Source organism: Psammomys obesus, unplaced genomic scaffold (genome assembly GCF_907164565.1).
Source record: "Psammomys obesus unplaced genomic scaffold, mPsaObe1.curated_primary_1811, whole genome shotgun sequence".
NCBI classification, from domain to species: Eukaryota; Metazoa; Chordata; class Mammalia; order Rodentia; family Muridae; genus Psammomys; species Psammomys obesus.
In genome coordinates this window covers 10,723,457-10,745,588 of record NW_026585797.1, presented here as the reverse complement: position 1 = coordinate 10,745,588, position 22,132 = coordinate 10,723,457, and the positions used below count along the sequence as shown (strand labels likewise).

The window sequence follows — 22,132 nt, the reverse complement described above, 5'->3', positions numbered from 1 at the left end:
GAAAAAAAAACATAAGATATTCTACAGAAAGTGATTTATCCTCTCCATATACCATATACAGAATAAAAAAAAATTATATATATATATATCTCATATTATATATATATATATATATATATATATATAATGTTTTTGTATTCTGTATGTGGTAAATGGAGAGGACAAATCACTTCCTGGACAATGTATTGTGTGACTTTCTCCTAGCTACATGGTCACTTACATTGAAATTAAGATTTTAAAATTGATTTTTTTCAGTAATATGAGCCACATTTCCATTGTCCATTACCTGTATTTATCTCCTGTTTACCATATTAGAAGTTCAGAACTAGAATCTTCTAGGTGACATATAAAAAGCTAATGTGCAGTCCTGCTGAACTCTATTGGATAAATATAATTTTGCTTTTCATTTTGAATACATAGTTTGCATTAGATTCTGAGAAATGCATTTTATCATTTAATCTCTTCAGTATCTCTATAATGCCAGTCAATATTTTGATTTTACAGAGAAGAAAAACCAAGATATAAGCCTTAAGACCAGTTGACTCTTTATATTGCTATAACTTTTCAACATTCATTAACTGGTAGATTTAGATCTCACAACTGAGGCAGATGAGCCCTACTCCAGAACCCAATTAGAAGACATGCAAATACTGCTATGGATGTGATCATCATAATCTCTTTGAAGTAATCCACAGATATGATGCCTATATACTCCGGACTCCACATGTGACTTCTTCCAATAACAGTTCATTTAAAACCACCCCATGGAAGAAGATGATAGAATCAAGTGAGCCAACAAGACAAAACAAGGCATGCTTAGACTCAGGGTTACATCCTCCTAAATAACTAAGTCCACAATGAGGTTTTTTTTATTATTATTCTTTATTTACACTTTATTCGCTTTGTATCCTCCCTGTGGTTCCCTCCCTCCCATCCTGATCCCTCCTTTCCTCCCACAATGAGATTTTTAAATTTGATTTTGAAAGGGCATCTAGTAAGAAAGTCTGTGGTAGATATCATATGAACTATACTTTGAGCACATAGCTGTTAGAAACTAGTGGATTTAATAATTTAGTTAGACAATGATGCAATGATGGTCCAAAGACCAGTCCAATCAAGGAGCTCTCATCTGAGGACCTACAGATAAATATATATATGTGTGTGTGTGTGTGTGTGTGTGTGTGTGTGTGTGTGTATGTATGTATGTATATATATGTGTGTGTGTATATATATATATATGTATGTATGTATATATATATGTGTGTGTGTGTGTGTGTGTGTGTGTGTGTGTGTGTGTGTGTGTGTATACACATGTTTGTCTGGAAAGTGTCTCTGTTGGAGTTTCAATGTAAATCATTAAAGACTGGAAGAAACTTGAGGTACACAATGTACTTTGGAGCTAGCAAGTGCTTCTGTTTTAATATTATTCAGTTTACTATTTCCTGGGCCAGCATGGGAGTTCTGTTTCATCTGAATTATGACTCAATATGCAAAATGGAAAGTTCATTTTGGGAAGGTTCTGTATTGGTGAGTGACAGGCACAGAGTCCCAAGAGCTGCCCTGCAGTCCCTACATACTAATTCTAGAATGAGTTCCTACCTGGAGGGGGCAGTTAAGATGACAGGTGATTAAACTCTGTCCACTCGGCCCTGGTCTGACTTCACTGTTAACTACCCTCTAGGACCTGTGCTTTAGGAATGCCACAACTGCTCTCTCTATTGGAAGAGGGGAGAAAATCTAAATCCAGAAGGAAGAAAACAAATTTACATTTGAGTTTGCATGTGAGGATTTCCTCCTAAAAGACCTTTGATTTCAAGGTCATCTGTATGACCTCATCATCATTTCTCCCTCAGTCCTTACACAAAATAATTAATTGTAAGAGAAAAGTGTTTTAGAAGAAAATCAGAGAAAGACGCCAAAGCCCGTGGTTGATAGTTTCCTGCCCTTCATGGCATTTGTTCGGCTCCATGGGAACGGCTTAGTTTAGGCCCATACGCTCAGCTGCTGTGAGCTGAGCAACTCAAGTGTTGCTGTAAGCTGTGTACACTACAGTGAAGGAGAGAAGAGAAACGGTTTGTCTTGAGTATTGAACACTGAGTCTGGGCTCAGCAGTCACTTTTTATCATGTGGCCAGCTGAACAACAAAGGACGAAGAAGCTGGACAGAGTGAGGGGAATGCGGAGGCACTCACATTTCTGTTTCAATGTCCTACATGCTTAAGCTCAGCAATAACAATTGCCTGTACAACCAAAGCATTTTGTTTTCTGCTAAAATAGTTACAAATAGCCTGTAATCTATATCCAGAATAGTCTTATTTTTAGAAAAGCACACATCTACCTGAAATTTTTTTAACCCTAAATTAAAACATTTCCCTTTCCTGAGATGACTAAGTTCAATGTTCCAATTTTTCTTTGTCCTAAAGGCTGTCTACTATTGATAGTCTCCCACCACTTCAAATAGCTCTATGTTCTTTAATGCTGTGAAAAACAAGTGTGAATCGACCAAATCCCCAAACCTGTAAGGTTCTCTGTTGCCATGATAGATAAAGAATGATGTTCTTATTGCTGTCCTCCAATCACAGACAAGTTTCAAAGCAACGTTTTTAGTGAGAATAGTATAGTAATGAGCTCTGTGATCTAATAGCTGAGCAATTGCAGTGTGAGATAAGAAAGAACAATTCTTAACAGCTTTATTGGTTACTTTTCATTAGATCCCATGTTGCACTCTTTGTATTAATTATACATGACTCACAATAAGTTATTAATTTTTTAAATTTCAAATGGCTCAAGGTACAGTATTTTTTTCTGAATAAAGGACATATATTATTCTCTCTACAAGGATCTGATTGTGTCTAAATTCATTATTAAATCACCTCTCTTTCTTTGAATTTTTTCTTAGCAGTTGCCAGGCAACTCCTATGATGCTTGGTAAAATATTCTCAGAGAAGAAAAATTAAGAATAAAATTAGTAGAGGCAGGGACCCCTTGAAATAATGGATATTACATTGTTCGGATGTAAAATTAGCCACTATGAATAGTTATTATTTAATGGCATGCTAAATGGAACTTTCTGTCCAATTGTAAACTAGGTCTCCCACCCACAATTCACTTAAATTGCAGAGAATACCTTAATTCCTGATTTCAAAGGAAAATGATGTTGAAAAAATAATAATGAATCTTATATTGAAATTTGGAAGGTGAGTGATGATATATGAGTCAGCACATATAAAGTCATTCATGCTACCTCCCTGGAATAGATACTAAGAGAACTACCATCATTCCATTTGAGGTTTCCCATTTAATAATCACCACACCAGATCAAAATTCAGTTCACTCAGGTTTCTTCTAGATAGAAACATGTATGAGATACAAAATTTCATTAAGTCAATATGCTATCAAAACTTGAAGTTTTTTAGGAGAATTCAAGGAATAATAAGAAAAGACCTAATGAGATAAGCCATGTTAATGTCCTTTGGTGTATCAAATTTAGAGGTTTCCAATTTTGGTTTTATAAGTGTTGGCAGTGGTAGAAATTGTTTCTTTACGTTAAGGAGAAATTTATTATCATGTAGTTTTTTTCTCTTGTGTTATTCCATGCCAGTTGTTGTTTTATGGTAGTATAAATGCATAGTATAAATTATGAAAGACAATTAAAATTCTCAAATTGATGGAGAGCTTCAATCAAAAATCAGATGGGTTAAGGAAAATGATGTTCATCTATTAATAATGAGATTGATGTTGGAGAGATGGCCTAATCAGCAAGATGCCAATTGCCAAGGCTTAGGACCTGAGTTCAGATACTGGGCAACTATGTAAATTCCAAGCAAGGCAGCTATAAACCTATCACTATATAGGTAGATAAAGGGAACCTCAGCGTACCTGAATTGGTGAACTCAAAGTATAGAAAGAGACTTTGTTTCAAAGTATATAGTTAGCTAGTTATCTAGATAGTTAGTTAGTTAAGAGAAATAGGTTGATAGACAGATGATAGATAGATTGATAGATAGATGATAGATACACTATAGATAGATGATAGATACACGATAGATAGATAGATAGATAGATAGATAGATAGATAGATAGATAGATAGATAGATAGATAGATAGGAGTGGAGAATGACAAGGAACATACCAAATATCAATTTCTGGCTTCCACAGGCACACATATACAAACACCCATGTGAACACCACACACACAGACACACACACACACAGAAACACGCACTCACAAATAGAATGATGACCTTTACTTCTGTTCTTTTTTTCTTTTTTCTTTTTATTATTAGTTACATTTCATTACCTCTATATCCTAGCTGTATCCCACTCCCTCATTCCCTCCCAATACCACCCTTCCTCCCTCATCTCTTCCCTGCCCCTTTCCAAGTCCACTGATTGAGGAGGACCTCCTCCCCTTCCATATGACCCTAGCTTATCAGGTATCTTCAGGACTGGCTGCAAAGTCCTCCTCTGTGGCCTAGCAGGATAGCTCCTCCATTGGGGGGTGGGGTGGGGAGGTCAAAGAGCCTGCCATTGAGTTCATGTCAGAAATAGTCCGTTCCCCTTACTAGGGAAACACACTTGGTTAATGAGCTACCACGGGCTACATCCGAGCAGAGGTTCTAGGTTATATCAATACATGGTCCTTGGTAGAGTATCCGTCTCAGAAAAGACCCCTGTGCCCAGATATATTTGGTCCTTGTGGAGCTCCTATCCTCTCCATGTCATACTAACACCCCATCTTTCATATGATTCCCTGCACTCTGCCGAAGGTTTGGTTATGAGTCTTAGTATCTGCTTTGATGCACTGCTAGGTAGAGTCTTTAAGAGGCCCTCTGTGGTAGGCTTCTGTCCTGTTCCTTGTTTTCTCTTAGATCCCACCATTTTCTTGCAAATTTCATGATTTCCTTATTTTTGATTGCTGAGTAGTATTCCATTGTGTAAAAATACCACAATTTCTATATCCATTCCTCCGTTGATGGACATCTGGGTTGTTTCCAGGTTCTGGCTATTACAAATACAGCTGCTACAAACATGGTTGAGCAAATGTCCTTGTTGTGTACTTGAGCAAATTTTGGGTATATGCCTAGGAGTGGTTTAGCTGGGTCTTGAGGAAGCACTATTCCTAATTGTCTTAGAAACCACCAGATTGATTTCCAAAGTGGTTGTACCAGTTTACATCCCCACCAGCAATGGAGGAGGGTTCCCTTTCTCCACAACCTCTCCAGCATTTGTTGTCATTTGAGTTTTTGATTTTAGCCATTTTGATGAGTGTAAGGTGAAATCTCAGGGTCATTTTGATTTGCATCTTTCTGATGGCTAAAGATGTTGAACATCTCTTTAAGTGTTTCTCTGCCATTCGATATTGTTCTACAGAAAATTCTCTGTTTAGCTCTATACCTAATTTTTTAATTAGATTAATTGATTTATTGCTTTTTAACTTCTTTAGTTCTTTATGTATTCTGGATATCAGCCCTCTGTCAGATATAAGGTTGGTGACGATCCTTTCCCAGTCTGTAGGCTGTCGTTTTGTTCTGACAACAGTGTCTTTTGCTTTTTTTTTTTTCGGTCTCTTTCTACACTCACACTTAAACTCCTCTCTCTCAATAAGAATTTCTTGAGTGGATAAGCTAAATCTATTCCATCTTTGAAACAAACACTTAACATTAGCAAATATTTCTTCATTGTTTGCTTCATGGCTCAATATCCTTTTACTTGTGGGTTCTGTGACTATGTATAATCTGTTTACACTGTGTTCAACTTGGATCTCAGCCTACTCTTATTTCAGGCAAATCCTCTCTGAGAGATCTTCCTCTAGAAATGAAAGTTGCTACCTCAGTTGCTTGGACTTTATCCTTGCAGAATTTGAAAGAGCTAATAGTCATCTCTATCCCCAGCTCAACAGCTTCTTAGCCTAAAATTATCTAAAATTTAATATCATTTTAAAAATAAACTTAATCTACTTTGTCAGAATACTGTGGGTTTTATGAATTTTTACTTGCTGAAATTATGACCTTATTTTTCATTCCTCTCTTCCTTTTTTTTTAAAAACAATGACAACCGTCATCATTTCCTCATTTATAGTTTTAATACCACTTCTATTCCTTTACTGACAGCATCATAATGTATATTTAATGACCAAGCTTATGCCATCAAGATAATTTCTCCTTATGCTTATTTAAATAATGACATAATATTAAGAGATATTGTGCATTTTATATTTTATTATTATGAGAATATTTTAGGAAATTATTAAAATATAAATTATTTTAAAGCAAATACAGTTAAGAGTTAGTGATGGTATGTGATTATCTGATTGAAATATTAGCAAATGAATACACTTAAATATAAAGCATTTCTTTTTTTTTCTTTGGCATGATATGGAATATATTTGAGTCAGAAGCATTCGTTTTCTTGGACATGGAATGAAGGGCTATTTCACTATACACCTGTGTCTTCTGAACTTAGTTTTGGTTCATGTCTTCACCAAATCAAGGATTTTAGAAAATCCTCCTAAAACAATCCCTGACTTTTAAGTGTGATTATCTTGCTGTGTTAGTTTTAAGATGTGAAACAGACATCCATCTGTTGCCATCTTATATGGTTGACTGTTTTTTATCTCCTGCCAGAAGCAATTATAAATGATGCTGAGCATTTTAGTGTCTGGCCTCTGGAGGAAAGTGAGCACTGATCAACCTCAACTTCTCCGTGATCTGGCATACTTTTGGATGTCAAGTGCACCTGGCATCAAAATATTCTCAAAGTTTTCTAGTTAAATCAAAATATTCTATATACAGTATGCAATTAATTTGTATAATTCATTTCATGCAGAATTTTTACCTTCTTGACTAATCATGATATCATAAAGATTTTTGATTTTTTTTAGTAACAGGTGTATATGTGAACATAGATTATTACTGTCATGATAAATTTTATTTTTAAAAAGGCAAATACCAAGCTAAACAATTAAATAAAATAAAGACCAAGTTCATACAGCAGAGATAATTGAACACATTGCATTTCATCTGATGTATTTAAAGAACAAAGAGAATGAAAATATATAAAAGGAAAAATAGAAGTCAGAGTTTACTCATTTAACTACATGCAGCCATTTTAAAGGAAGTTCTGAATACTGAAAATATAATGAGCTCATAAACTAATCCATTAACAAACTATTTCAAGTTGATACTTTACAAAAGGAGAGAAAATAGAAACTGGCTCAAGGGAAAGTGAATCTATGCCTTCTGAAGAAAAGACAACAAATAAACCTACTGATTGGAAGAGTTACTTCGTACATTTCTGTTCCCTCGTTTTTCTTAATTAGTTCTCTACTGAAGCATTACCTACATCTCCATGTGTAGTTCAACACCACTGCAGAAGGGAGCTTCTCACATGAGGACCCCTGAAAGAGCCTGCGTGGTGTTGTGAGTCTTTGTCCTGATGGACTCCAATTGGAAACATACTCCAATTTGTGAGAACTAAAAGCCTCTTGAGATGGCAGGTATATTTTGATCCTCTAAGCATGTTGTAGATAAGCTTTCCATACATGGCCCACATTTTACATATATACGTGTGTATATATATAATTATATTATATAATCTTGTATTTACATATAATTATTTTATGTATACATATATTATATGTTGTATTATATATATTGTATTATATATATATAAATGGAATGGACATAGATATAATGATTATAGATATAGATGGAGATATATTTATATATAAACATAGATATCATCTTCAGTGTCTTTGGTGCCTGGTGTGTGTAGAACTGAGGGAGAAGGAAGGAAGTAACAAAAAAGAAAAAAGAAAGACTATGTCCATTATATGTTGCTGGCTCTGTTACTACAATTCATCTTCATGAGAATATCTGGAAATCTTGAAAACATCTGAATAAATATCTAAATATCTTCCAAGTCAGGAAGACTAAAACTTTCTCATTTCAAGTATTATATTGTGTATAATAATATTGTTAGGTTTTATTTTATTTTTAGAGTTTTTTTTTTCTTTTTGAGTTTCTGATACAAGTATTTATTCACTTTGGCTGGTCTTGAGCTCATTTTATGAATTTACGCAGTTGTGATACCTGTGTCTATCCTCCTGTCAATTCACTGCTAGGATTACCAGCATGAACACACCCCCTACCTCGATTTACAACCATAAAGTCACAAAAGTTGCTCTTGTTAAAAAAGTAACTTAAGATATACTGAGTATTAGAGTATATGCATATCATGTAATGTTTAAATAGGGTTAAGCATAATTATTTCTTCAAGTACCATTCCCTTATGGTAACAAATACAAGATCATTTCTTCTAGCATTTTGAACATTATAACACACGCTTACTTTCTGTTGTCATTCTGCTATTCAAAAACTTGCAAATCCATTTCCAAAGAAGTCAGTGACAAAGTAGAAACTGGATAACATATGCCAAATTACCAACCAGACACACTAATATTAGTAAAGGAACAGCATTTGATAAATGATCCTTGACAAATATAATTAACCTGAGGGGCCACATTAGCATTGTACAGGTCCTGAAATAGATTCTTCATGTTGCTCACTTCTGAATTATGAGGTGGGTCAATTACACACTAAGAAATCAAAAAACCTTTAGCAAGTAGATTCTTTGTTCCTAGACTCCTTTCACAGATAATAAAAGTAGGGTTTTGAAGTGGAAGTCTCTGGTTTCTTTGAAGGCTTAGTTTTCTCATGTGATGTTTTGCTGCAAGCTGGACACTTGATGTTTTGATGTAGGTTGACTTGTGAGGGGTGACATGATGTTTTGCTGTGAGCTCTTTCATTCAAGGGGCATGATTTTGGCCAGCTGGGAACATCCATGGGTAGACTTTGAGGAGAGGAGACATATAGAGGCCCACTCATGGTGAGGAATGGCTGTTTGGATCGACATTGCTGCCCTGATCTTTGTACTTCAACATTTGACTTTGCAGAGAGAAACATTCCAGAGAACTTCTTGGGGCATTCCAACTGAGTATTGCAGCTTTTTCTGACTTGTCCTGAGCTTCTGAATTGTGTTGCTGCTTGATGTTGGCCTCTGGACTGGACTGCTGGTATCCTGACAACTGAGTTTGGTAATCCCCTAAAGACTCATCAACCCTAATCAGCAGGAAGTAGATGGAAGAGGTCTACACACTATACATTTAACACTAATTGTAAGTGTCTCTGTTCATATTCTCTAGTCATGTCTTTGTGTTTGACTGTCTAACAATTGTACCCATAAATAATTGCCGCTAAAGTTGAACTGGGATGACTTGGAGTTTAGTCTAAATCTTAAAGTTCACAATGTGGTTCATTTTCTCTGGTTATGAGTGGACTCATGTTGTTAGTAGAGTCTATAAGGCCCCGCTTTAGGTTCAAATATCATGCATGTTAACAGAAAATTGTATTATAGTGTTTCCTATAAGGCTCTCAACCCCTCAGAATCCTTCAAGTGTTTAACATAAAGATATGGGAAGATTATGATGTGGATTTTTCTCCTTCAATTTGTTTATATGGAGGATAACATTGATGGATTTCTGAATATTAAACCACCCTTGCATGCCTGGGATGAAGGTCATAGTAAATGATATCTTTTATGCATTGTTGGATACGTTTTGAAAGTATTTTATTGAGTATTTTTGTGTCAATGTTCATAAGAGAGATAGGTCTGAAGTTCTCTTTTTTCTTGGGTCTTTGTGTGGTTTAGGTATCAAGGTGACTGTGGCTTCATAGAATGAGTTTGGCAATGTTCCTTCTGGTTCTATTTTGTGGAATAGTTTGAAAAGAATTGGAGTTAGCTTTTCTTTGAGGGTCTGGTAGAATTCTGAGATGAACCCACCTGGCCCTGGGCTTTTTTTGGAAGGGAGACTTTTGATGACTGCTTCTATTTCCTTGGGTAATAAAGGGCTATTTAATATATTTACCTGATCTTGATTTAATTTTGGTAGATGGAATTAATCACTTTTTAATTCAGAATGGCATTTTCTCAGACAATTAGGAATAGTGCTCCTCAATATTCAGCTATAGCACTCCTAGGCATATATTCGAACATGCTGAAGTATACAACAAGGACATTTACTCAACGATGTTTGTAGCAGTTTTATTCATAATAGTGAGAATCTAAAAACAACCCAGATGTCCCTCAACTTAAAAATGGATACAGAAATTGCGGTTCATTTACACAGTGAAATACTACTCAGCAATTAAAAACAAGGAAATCATAAAATTTGCAGGCAAATGGTGGGAAAAGATCATCCTGAGTGAGGTATCCCTCAGAAGCAGAAAAACACACATGGTATATACTCACTTATAAGTGGATATTAGACATATAATATAGGATACATATACTAAAATCTGTACATCTAAAGAAGCTAAGCAAGGAGGAGGACCCTGGGTAAGATGATCAATCCTCATGCAGAAAGGCAAAGGGGATGGACATCTAAAGAGAGAGAAAACAGGCAACAGAACAGGAGCCTACCACAGAAGACCACTGAAAGACTTTATCCAGTAAGGTATCAAAGGAGATGCTGAGACTCATAGCCAAACTTTGGGTAGTGCACAGGGAATGTTATGAAATAATGGGGAGCTAGGAAGACCTGGAAGGGACAAGAGGGCCACAAGCAGAGCAAGAGAATAAAAAAAATTCTTGGCACAGAGGTCTTTTCTGAGGCTGATACTCCATCTAAGGACCATGCATTGAGATAACCTAGAACTCCTAAAACCCTTGCACAGATGTAGCCCATGACAGCTCATTCTCGAAAGTTGGTTGCCTAGTAATGGGAACAGGAACTGTCTCTGACTGAACTCAGTGGTTGGCTCTTTGATCACTGCCCCCTGGTGGGGGGAGAGCGGCTTTACCAGGTCACAAGGAAGACAATGCAGCCAGTCCTGATGAGACCTGTTAGGCCAGGATCAGAGGAAAGAGGAGGAGGACCTCCTCATCAGTGGATTTGGGCAGGGACATGGGAGGAGATAAGGGAAGGAGAGAGGGTTTGGGAGGGGATGAGGGAGGCTGCTATAGCTGGGATACAAAGTGCATAAACTGTAATTCATAAAAACATAAATTTTTAAAACGTGAAAAATATATTTGAAGAAATACTCCCTAGAATCATGCTTCAGTAGTTATTTGTAGATACTGCACATATATCAGCTAGCCATGATATTTTTCTCCTTCATTTCTTTATATTTTTTTTTTAATATCAGGGTTTTCCATGATATATTCTTTTATGATCATGATTATCTTCCAGTTCTCATACACAATGCAGCTTTCTGCTTCTGGCCTTTTTGTTCATGTCACAGGAATGTTTTTACTGAGTTGTTTATGTCTAGGCTCTTTTTACTTTTTTTTTTTCTTTTTTCTGTTTTTTACTTTTCATGTTTCCATTTAGAATGCCACCTAGACGTAAACTCATCCAATTGTTAGACCTTTTATTGTAAACCCTGATCCTTTGGTTTAAAATGTTTACTGCAAAATATAGTTTTACCTATTAGTTTGTTCATTCATTTTCTAACCACAAAATCACTGATTGATTCATTTGGGCTGTTCTATTTTCCATATATAACAACATAGAATGTTCAAATGTTTATCAAGTGAAGGAATCAAAGAAGGATAAAGAAGGGAAAAGAAGAAAGGAAGGAAGGAAGGAAGGAAGGAAGGAAGGAAGGAAGGAAGGAAGGAAGGAAGGAAGGAAAAAATAAGAAAGGAAGGGGAGTAAAGAGTCAATGGAGCCATCTTCCATTCATACACTAATGCTCATAATTACACTTGTAGAAACCCTTCTATATTCATAGCATAATAGGTCAGTGATCAGATAAACTCTGCTGCAACATAGCCAAGAGGAAGACCTCAGCATAATTACCTATCGTTCTGTTGACACAGAGTTCTTTCTTCATTGGTAAGTACTCAGAACTGATATTAATCTTAGTCATAAGAATCAACTTAGAGACTGGCATTGTCCATGACATACATTTGAATACAAAGTTTACCTCTTCAGCATTGCTTACTTTGTTTTCCGTGTCACTTAGATGGATTTTTTCCCAATCATGTCATAGTTGGAATCTTGGATTACAGAAATCATATTTCTCTCCTTTATCTTTGATTCCATGGCATGAATATCTTTGGTCTTGAAGTATAAACCGTGAAAACAATTAAAAGCATACGTTCCTGGAAAATGAGTCCTCTATTGTAGAATTTACTCTTTCAAAGTTTGTGTTAGACTCTCTTCAGAGTTGGTAAAAGAGTTGGCATGAATACACATACTTACTGGGTCTCCTGGTGATTGTGCATATGACATTTTGTGTTGATAGGCTTGCCATTGAGTATTTAAATGAGCCCTTAAGCATAGAGATTTGCACAGACAGCCTTCATACTGTTAAAAACCTGATTTTGTCAGGTGAATAGGGCATAGCTTAAGTATGATGTACCCAGAACAATAGGAAATGATTGCATATCACCAAAGGAGGGTTTGAAAAGAAGCACATTTATATTTCACTTTTTTTACATTCAAATGCATTCATTAATGGAAAAAAACATTATCTAAGTCATTTTCAATGAAAATATTTATTTATTGAGAGTCATTTGAAAGTAGAATCAGATAATCACATAGTAAAAATAATGACTATATATTTTAATTTGGCATGTACACCCTCTCCTCTTCTTAGTTCCTTTCTCATTTGTATTTTTCTAATAAACACATATTTAAATAATGAACTTCATTCTAATCGTATGCAAATTTATAGTTGAAAGATTGGTACAAACACACTCTGAATTGTCACAAGAAGAAACTAAAGCTTTAAAATAAAATAGAATAAAAAAGCTTTAAACTAAAGCTTTTGAGAAGAGACTAATTTTATGATAAGTGAGTAAAAAGCATACAGAAACTATAGCTAACTTAACCAATGAGTGAATGCTGCCTACTCTGGATCCGTTGAATTATAGACTTAAATGAACTAGACAAATTTCTTGTTCTCACGCATTTCTTTTTTATTGATTTATTTTTTAGTTATTACAATTTATTCACATTGTATCCCAGCTGTAGCCCCCAATCCTACCCTCCTTCCTTCATCTCCTCTTATGAACCATCTCCAAGTCCACTATTAGGGGAGGTCCTCCTCCCCTTCAATCAGACCCTAGTCTATCAGGTATCATCAGGACTGGCAACATTGTCTTCCTCTGTGGCCAGGTAAGGCTTCCTGCTCAGGGAAAAATGATCAAAGGGCCAGCAACTAAGTTCATGTCAGATACAGTCCCTTTTCCCCTTAGTAGGGAACCCATTTGGAGACTGAGCTGCCATGGCCTACATTTGTGCAGGGGTTCTAGGTTATCTCTAAGGTTATCTGCATGGTGCTTGGTTGGAGTATCAGACTCAGAGAAGACCCTGGTGCCCAGATTTTTTGGTTCTGTTGCTTTACTCTTGGTGCTCCTGTCCCCTCCAGGTTTTGAAAAACTTAGAATTGCTAAAACAGTCTTGTACAAACAGCAGATCTCATGAAGGTTTCTCCATCCATGATCTCAAGCTGTGCTATAGAGCAACAGTAATGAAAACTTCATGGTACTGATATAGAAACAGAATGGTGGATCGATGAAATCAAACAGAAGAGCCAGAAATTCACCTACAGATACGTTATTTTTCACAAAGAAGCCAAAAGCATTCAATGGAAAAAAAAGATAGCATCTTCAACAAATAGTGCTGGTCTAACTGGATGTCTACATGTATAAAAATGCAAACAGATTTATACTTATCTACCTGCACAAAACTAAAGTCCAAGTGGATCAAGTCCTCAAAATAAAACCAGACACACACTAAACCTGTTAGAAGAAAGAGTGGGAAAGAGCCTTGAACTCATTGGTGCAGGAGACAACTTCCTGAACAGAAAAACAATAGCACAGGTTCTAAGATCAACAAGCAATAAATGGGACCTCATGAAACTGAAAAGATTCTGTAAAGCAAAGGACACTGTAGTCAGAACAAAACGACAGCCTACAGACTAGGAAAGGATCTTCACCAACCCTATATCTGACAGAGGACTAATATCCAGTATATACAAAGAACTCAAGAAGTTAAAAAGCAACAAATCAAGTAACCAATTAAAAAATGGTATACAGAGCTAAACAGAGAATTCTCAACAGAGAAATATTGAATTGCAGAGAAGCACTGAAAGAAATGCTCAACAACCCTAGTCAACAGCGAAATGCAAATCAAAACAACCCTGAGATTTCATCTTATACCCATCAGAATAGCTAAGATTAAAACTCAGTTGAGAACACATACTGGAAAAGATGTGGAGAAAAGGAAACCCTACTCCACTACTGGTGGTAATGTAAACTTGTTCAACGACTTTGGAAATCAATCTGGTGCTTTCTCAGAAAATTAGGAATAGTGCTTCCTCAAGATCCAGCTATAGCACTTGTAGGGATATAGCTAAAAGTTGATAAAGTATACAACATTTGCTCGACCATGTTTGTAGCAGCTTTATTTATTATAGCCAGAATCTAGAAACAGCCCACATGTCCCTCAAGTGAGAAATGGATACAAAAATTGTGGTTCATTTACACAGTGGAATACTACTCAGCAATTAAAAACAAGGAAATCATGAAATTTGCAGGCAAATGGTGGGAACTAGAAAAGATCATCCTGAATGAGGTAACCCAGAAGGAGAAAGACAAACATGGTATATACTCACTCATAAGTGGATATTAGACAAATATAGGATAAACATATTAAAATCTGTACACCTAAAAAAGCTAAGCAAGGAGGAGGACCCTGGATAAGATGATCAATCCTCTTCAGAAAGGCAAAGAGGATGGACATGGGAAGAGGGAGAAAACAGGGAACAGGACATGAGTCTAGAGAAGGGCCTCTGAAAGACTCTACCAAACAAGGTATTAAAGCAAATACTGAGACTCATAGCCAAACTTTGGGCAGAGTTCAGGGAATCTTATGAAAGAAGGCAGAGATCAAATTTCTCATGCAGTTCATTTTCTTTTTTTTAATTAAATTTTTATTTTTATACATTAAAATATAATATCTTTTATCTTGTATCCCAGCTGTAGCTTCCTCCCTCATTCCTTCCCCTTCCATCTTCCCTCACTCATCAACTCCCATGCCCCTCTCCAAGTCCACTGATAGGAGAGGTCCTCCTCCCCTTCCCTCTGACTCTCATCAGGACTGGCTGCACTGTCTTCCTCTGTGGCCTAGTAAAGCTGCTCCCCCATCAGGGGGAGGTGATCAAAGAGCCAGCCACTGAGTTCATGTCAGAGCCAATTGTCGCGCGCGGCCTTTGCCGATAAGGACGACGCAACAACCGAGGATTTCTTCAGCGGCAAGTTTATTGAACAGCTCTTTCTTGCAGATGGTGAAGGACCCAAACCCCGGGTTGTGCTCTGCTTAAATAGCCAGCAGCGCGACCTGTCCGTCTGTAATTGGTGCTCTGTTCAAGTCTTCATAAGCATATGGCTGGCAATTGGAGTGCAGCCTAAACCCTCATTAGCATAAAGCTGCGCATGCGTAAACTGCAGGGCGGCGCAGGCAAGAAGCGCGAAAATGCTGGCAAGAAGAACCAGGAAGCAGGAAGCCGGCGCCATCTTGTAATGGCGGGAGCGGCTCCTGACAGCCAATACCTGTTCCTCTTACTGGGGAACCAACTTGGATACTGAGCTGCTATGGGCTACATCTGAGCAGGGGCTCTAGGTTATCTCTATGCCTGGTCCTTGGTTGGAGTATTTAAGCCTCTGAAATCATCAGAGAAAGTGAAAATGAGAAAATATAAACCAAACATTAGCGATAAAGCAGAGGACTTGACACACACAAAAGGAGATTCCAACATGACCAACAATAAAAACAACAAAAAAATGGAAATCTGGCTTTCCTGAAGGCCAAGAGGAAACATGTTTATTGTACAAACTTTCAAGTTAACAAAGTAGCTGCTTTTACAGCAGGTGCTCATGTAGAAGGTTATTCTTGTCTTTTGTTGTGGTATTAAATCTTTAACTTTTGGGCTAAAACAAAGCTGTTTCACATGTTTTTTTCTTCTATTTCCTTCAAACACAAGAGAGACACAGTTTCTTATTGTTTGTTCAGGAAAAAAGATGACATTAAATCATAGACCCCTACAGAAGTGTGGTTCCCAGTCTTTGATTTAGTGTAATTTTCATTACCATTTTAAACAATCTGCTAGTATATAAAATAGCATCTCTTAAAAACTTTGTTGCAAGTGTCATTTTAATTATTTTTAAGTAATTTTATTTTATAAATTAATCAAAATGATACGATGTCTTGAAAACAAATCAACCCTGTACAGTTATAGTTTCTGTTCTTTGTGATATGATTTTGGGAATTCTCACCCCTCTTTCTTTGTCACTTCTCTCTCAAACACACATGGACACATTTACACACACACACACACACAAAAAAAATACATTTACACACACATAAGCATATTCACATATAAACAAATTTATACACACATAAGTGCATTCACACACATCTATGAATTTACACACACATAATAAGCACATTCACACACACATAAACAGATTTCCACACACATGAACACATTTATACACACATACAGATTTGAACACACATAAACACATTTATACACACACACCACATAAGTTGTTGATTGACTCTTTGGGGGACTGGGTGTCACTTTATAGCTCAGGTTGAAATGAAATCAAAATCTAGGGGGAGCGGGTGTTGCTTTATAACTTGGGCTGATTTCAAATTCATGATACTCCAGCCTCATCTCTCCCGGAGGAGTGGGGGGTAATCTACCACCAGATTTGACTCAACTCAATATTTCAGTATCCTACAAACTGTGAATTCACTATGCATATTTAACACAGACCACTTCATCTGCTATTAAAGTACATGAACAGGGCTTTCCACTATTTTTTTGTTTTGTTTTCAGGGAAAATATTTTTGATATATATTATTTATATGTACAAATTATTTGTTTTTAATATATAATAATTTTCCTGGCAAATTTTATGTTTATATGCATATTTACAAATTAATGTTTACATTTCCAAGTAAAACACACACACACACAAAAAAAAAAAAAACAAGTATCGCTTTCTTCTTGGCGGCTCGCCACAGCATGGCAGTACAGATTTCCAAGAAGAGAAAGTCTGTGGCTGATGGCATCTTCAAAGCTGAACTGAATGAGTTTCTCACTCGGGGTTGGCTGAGGATGGCTGCTCTGGAGTCGAAGTCCGAGTCACACCAACCATAAGAGAAATCATTATTTTAGCCACCGGAACACAGAATGTTCTTGGGGAGAAGGGTCGTTGGATCAGAGAGTTGACTGCAGTGGTCCAGAAGAGGTTCGGCTTTCCTGAGGGCAGTGTAGAGCTTTATGCAAAAAAGGTGGCCACAAGAGGTCTGTGCGCCATTGCCCAGGCAGAGTCTCTACACTACAAACTCCTAGGAGGGCTTGCTGTGCGAAGGGGGAGCTATGGTGTGCTTCGATTCATTATGGAGAGTGGGACCAAGGGCTGCGAGGTCGTGGTGTCTGGGAAGCTCCGAGGATAGAGGGCCAAGTCCATGAAGTTTGTGGATGGCCTGATGATTCACAGCGGAGACCCTGTGAACTACTGTGTTGACACTGCCGTCTCAGAACAGAAGGGTGGGAAGCCAGAGCCACCTGCCATGCCCCAGCCTTTGCCTACAGGATAACAGGGTCTTGGCAACTGCATCTGGAGCCTGGATCTTGTCCTATTTGATGAAGACATTTAATAAAATCTTGCACAAAGACAAAAAAAAAAAGAAAGAAAAAGAAAGAAGCATCTGTGAAAGCAGGGGATCTGATTATGTTGTTGGGGTTTCTAGGCAGGAGCTGAGTAGCGGTGTGCAGAGATAGTGCATTTGTCAATGAAGACTAGAGTGAGAACATTCCAAACGGGAGAAGAATGGTGTGAAAACTTTGAGGTGATGAAGAGCTTAGAAGCTTCTTAGGAACTGAAAGAATAATGAAATACATGGAACACAGAAAACCACAGGGAAGAATAACCAGACTGTCAAATAGAAGCCATAGAAACATGGGGTAGGTCATATTAGCAATTTCAATAAGCATTGTGGCAGTGAACAGAGAATCATTTGGAGGGAAAAATAGACATACAACCATTTCCAGGGGCTAGTACCATGGTCTGGGAAAATGTAGTAACTTCTTGGTAAGAACACTAGGTAGAAGAGGTGGACACTGGGCATATTCTAGTCGTTTTTCAGTCTTTGTGGGAGTTCATTTGTTTCTTTTTAAAGCCATGATATACAGTCTGTTTTAGTAAATCTAAAGCTACACTAAAATATTAACTCCCCTTGGGGTGTGAAGCCTTGCCAGGCCACAGAGGAAGACAATGCAGCCAGTCCTGGTGAGACCTGATAGGCTAGGGTCAGATGGAAGGGAAGGAGGTTCTCCCCTATCAGCAGACTGGGGTAGGGACATAGGAGAAGAAGGAGGAGGGAGTGTGGGATTGGGAGGAGATGAGTGAGGGTGCCACAGACAGGAAAAAAGTAAATAAATTATAGTAGATAGATAGATGATAGATAGATAGATAGATAGATAGATAGATAGATAGATAGATAGGTAGATAGATAGATGAAAGAGGGAAACTCCTATGAGGTAGAAAGTCAGAGAATTAGGGATCAGATTGGGCGTTTTTGTTACACTTGGTACTTAGAGAACCATTATCTTTCTTTGTGAGACTAGCCCCTGTACCTGAGTGCAGTGCTGTCTGTGACCTAATTTCCTGATGTAAGTAAGTCATACCACACTAGGGAGCATCTAATACATGTATCCTGCACAGATGAAATGCTTACAAATGAAATATGATTGTGTTTTGGTGAAAACAGCTTTCCAAGTAAAATTTACATACTGTACCAGCAATCAGTATATTTGCCTTATCTTATAGCTAATTGGCTCTTTCATGAAAAAAAAAATCTAGTTTCACGATTTGTTTATAACAAAGGCTTTTTATATCACTGTCGACAAATGGAAGAAGTTCAAAGTATGTACATACATTTCAGGTGTGGATTGAGGCCCCCTTCCTCCTGAATATTTTGGCAGCCACACATAGCTTCAACCTTTATTTTACACTTTCATCTTATGTTAAAAATACATTATATTCTAAGTTATTTCTTGTTTTACAACAGATGTTATAAATATCAAAGGAAAAATAATGGCAGAAATATTAGAGAGTGTTAACCTTTCCTTAAATATGGATGACAAATTATTTGATTCATAGTATTTAAATTTACAGAAAGACTAGGATTATCATTCTGTTTCTCAGTGGTCACAATTTATGAAAAATGCAATGCATTTCTGGATACTTACTTACATCAGTAAATTACCGAGATTTTGCTTTATCCTAGAAAGACTTTGACTTGAATTGAATGGTTCAAACCCGAATTTTACAATGCTAGAATTTTATACAAGATTAACTCCAGTTGAAAAATAAAATCAAGGCTGTGGTCAGTAGATAAAGTAAGAACTTTCCTGAATTAATTTGTTTTGTTTTGTTTTGTTTTAATCACCAGAGGGTATTTATGAAGATTACTCATCCAAAACTTCAGGCTGTTTATATCTTTGACCAAAATTGAAAATTCGTAGTCAATAATGACATAGGAAACATAAGAACAATGCTGTCGCTGATCTTGAGGAAGCTCTGCTATTCCTACTTGTCTGAGAAGGCACCAGATTGCCTTCGAGAGTGGTTGTATGATTTTACATTCCCACCAACAGTGGAGGAGGGTTCCCCTTTCTCCATAACCTCTCCAGCATGTGTTGTCTCTTCGGTTTTTGATCTTAGCCATTCTTGTGTGTGTAAGGTGAAATCTCAGGGTCGTTTTGATTTGCATTTCCCTCATGGCTAAGGAGGTTGAGCATCTCTGTAAGTGTTTCTCTGCCATTCGATATTCCTCTGCAGAGAATTCTCTGTTTAACTCTGTACTCCATTTTTTAATTGGATTACTTGATTTTTTGCTGTTTAACTTCTTTCATTCTTTATATATTCTGGATATTATTCCTTGGTCAGATATAGGTATAGGGTTGCTGAAGATCCTTTCCCAATCTGTAGGCTGTTGTTTGGTTCTGACGACAGTGTCCTTTGCTTTACAGAAGCTTTTCAGTTTCATGAGGTCGCATTTATTGATTGTTGCTCTTAGAGCCTGTGCTGTTGGTGTTCCGTTCAGGAAGTTGTCTCCTGTGCCAATCCTAGGAATATACCCAAAAGAGTCTCAAGTACACAATAAGGACATTTGCTCAAACATGTTTGTGGCAGCCTTTTTTGTAATAGCCAGAAGGTGGAAACAGCCCAGATGCCCCTCAGTGGAGGAATGGATGCACAAATTGTGGTACATCTACACAATGGAATATTACTCAGCAATATAAAACAAGGAAATCATGAAATTTTCAGGTAAATGATGGGATCTGGAAAAGATCGTCCTGAGTGAGCTATCCCAGAAGTAGAGGGATGCACATGGTATATACTCACTCATAAAGACATATAATATAGGATAGACCTACTAAAATCTGTACACCTAAAGAAACCAATCAAGAGGGAGGACTCTTGCTAAAATGCTCAATTCCTATATAGAAAGGCAAAGAGGATGGACATCAGAAGAAGGAGAAATGAGGGAACAAGTAAGGAGCCTGACACAGAGGACCTCTGAAAGGTTCTGCCCTGCAGACTATCAATGCAGATGCTGAAACTTATGGGCAACCTTTGGGCAGAGTGGAGGGAATATTAAAGAAATGGGAAACAGTAAGATCTGGAGAGGACAGGAACTCCACAAGGAGAGCAACAGAACCAAAAAATCTGAGCACAGAGGTCTTTCCTGAGACTGATACTCCAACCAAGAACTATGCATGGAGATAATCTAAGACCCCTGCACAGATATATCCCATGGCAGTTCAGTATCCAAGTGGGTTCCATTTTAATAGGAACAGGGACTATCTCTGACATGAACTGATTGGCCTGCTCTTTAATTACCTCCCCCTGAGGGGGAAGCAACATTACCAGGCCACAGAAGAAGACAATGCAGCCACTCCTGATGGGACCTATTTGACTAGGATCAGAAGGAAGGAAAAGAATACCTCCCCTATCAGTGGATTTGGGGAGGGGCATGCATGCAGAGGGTGGAGGAAGGAAGGGATTAGGATGGGAGGAGGGAGGAAACCACAGTGGGGACACAAAACGAATAAAGTGTGATTAATAAAGAATTAAAAAAAAAAAGAACAGCACCTTTATTTGTAATAGCCAGAAGCTGGAAACAACCCAGATGCCCATAAACTGAAGAATGGATACAGAAATTGTGGTACATCTACACAATGGAATATTACTCAGCAATGAAAAATAAGGAAATCATGAAATTTGCAGGTAAATGGTAGGATCTGGAAAGGATCATCCTGAGTGAGCTATACCAGAAGCAGAAAGACACAGGGTATATACTCACTCTTATAGACATATAATATAGGATAATCCTACTAAAATCTGTACACCTAAAAAAAAAAAAAAAAAAAACTAATCAAGAGGGAGGACTCTGGCTAAAATGCTCAATCCCACTCTGAAAGGTAAAGAGGATGGACACCAGAAGAAGAAAACAGGAAACAAGTTAGGAGCCTCTCACAGAGGGCCTCTGAAAGGCTCTGCCCTGCAGAGTATCAATGCAGATGCTGAGACTTATGGCCAAACTTTGGGCAGAATGCAGGGAATCTTATGAAAGAAGTGGGAAATAATAGTTAGATCTGGAGAGGACAGGAGGTCCACAAGGAGAGCAACAGAACCAAAAAATTTGAACACAGGGGTCTTTCCTGATACTCATACTCCAACCAAGTACCATGCATGGAGATAACCTAGAACCCCTGCACAGATGTAGCCCATGGCAGTTCAGTGACCAAGTGGGTTCCATAGTAATGGGAACAGGGACTGCTTCTGACATGAACTGATTGGCCTGCTCTTTGATCACCTCCCCCTGAGGGGGAAGCAGCCTTACCAGGCCACAGAGGAAGACAATGCAGCCACTCCTGATGAGACCTAACTGACTAGGATCAGAAGGAAGAAAAAGAAACCCTCCCCTACCAGTGGACTTGGGGAGGGGAGTGTGTGAAGAAGGGGGAGGAAGGGATGGA

General features: G+C 37.5%; 1 protein-coding gene and 1 pseudogene across 7 annotated transcripts in view; both read left to right on the top strand.

Moving 5' to 3' along the window:
* The window catches only part of Lingo2 (leucine rich repeat and Ig domain containing 2), a 1,311,965-nt gene that overhangs the window by 423,952 nt on the left and 865,881 nt on the right, over positions 1-22,132 (top strand). For 6 of the 7 annotated variants that reach the window (XR_008719246.1, XM_055599280.1, XM_055599281.1 and 3 more), the window contains exon 3: positions 8,956-9,177. The exons of the other annotated variant lie outside the window; for it this stretch is intronic. The gene's annotated coding sequence lies outside the window, so the exon portion shown is untranslated. The remainder of the gene's footprint in view (positions 1-8,955; positions 9,178-22,132) is intronic. 7 annotated transcript variants of the gene reach the window in all.
* LOC129670712 (40S ribosomal protein S3-like) lies at positions 17,105-18,086 on the top strand (annotated as a pseudogene).